The 570-nt window shown below is 37.5% G+C and overlaps 1 non-coding gene across 1 annotated transcript; it reads left to right on the top strand.

Moving 5' to 3' along the window:
* The first annotated feature begins 487 nt into the window (after nt 1–487).
* Trnat-ugu lies at nt 488–560 on the top strand. The gene has a single exon. It is a non-coding gene; the product is annotated as a tRNA-Thr (tRNA).
* The last annotated feature ends 10 nt before the right edge of the window (nt 561–570 follow it).

Genomic DNA, 570 nt, shown 5'->3' with positions numbered 1-570 from the left:
CATTGTGGCCTAAATGTTATGCTATGTTTCTCTATTTCCTGTTTTTATTTTGAATTTTGGTCAATATACTATAGTCTGTTTATTATACTGTCGGCATAATGTGGGAAAGACTATTAATCTCCGTTCTCATTGCAAACTGTTTATTACAATCAATGTATATAGGCCTACCCGATTTTAATTACCGTACTCTCATTATAATCCGCTTTGTTATTCTTTAACTCCTCCCACTACAGTGTGTTTTATGTGTGTCCACTTTTTGCTAGTTTTTTCATGTACCTTGATAAAGACCTGAGGATAGGTCGAAATATTGGTTTTCTCCAATAAAGTCTATACATGGTGTTCGTTTCCTATATTCTTTTGTTATCGTACCGAAACACACGTGGAACCTCACAATGTTATATATATATATATATATATACGCCTCTTGAGGCGTAGCATTGTGTAATACAATGTTCCCGACGGGTATTTGGTCCTGTTCAACCATGAAGCCTTCGTGGTCTAGTGGTTATGACGCTCGCCTTGTCAGCGAGAGGTCGCAGGTTCGAATCCCGTCGGAGGCATTTTATTACA

The sequence above is a fragment of the Anneissia japonica genome, unplaced genomic scaffold (genome assembly GCF_011630105.1).
Source record: "Anneissia japonica isolate Jap-2015-1 unplaced genomic scaffold, ASM1163010v1 scaffold287800_len1627635_cov199, whole genome shotgun sequence".
Lineage (NCBI taxonomy): Eukaryota > Metazoa > Echinodermata > Crinoidea > Comatulida > Comatulidae > Anneissia > Anneissia japonica.
The sequence above is the reverse complement of the archived record's forward strand: the minus strand, read 5'-3'. Positions and strand labels throughout refer to the sequence as shown.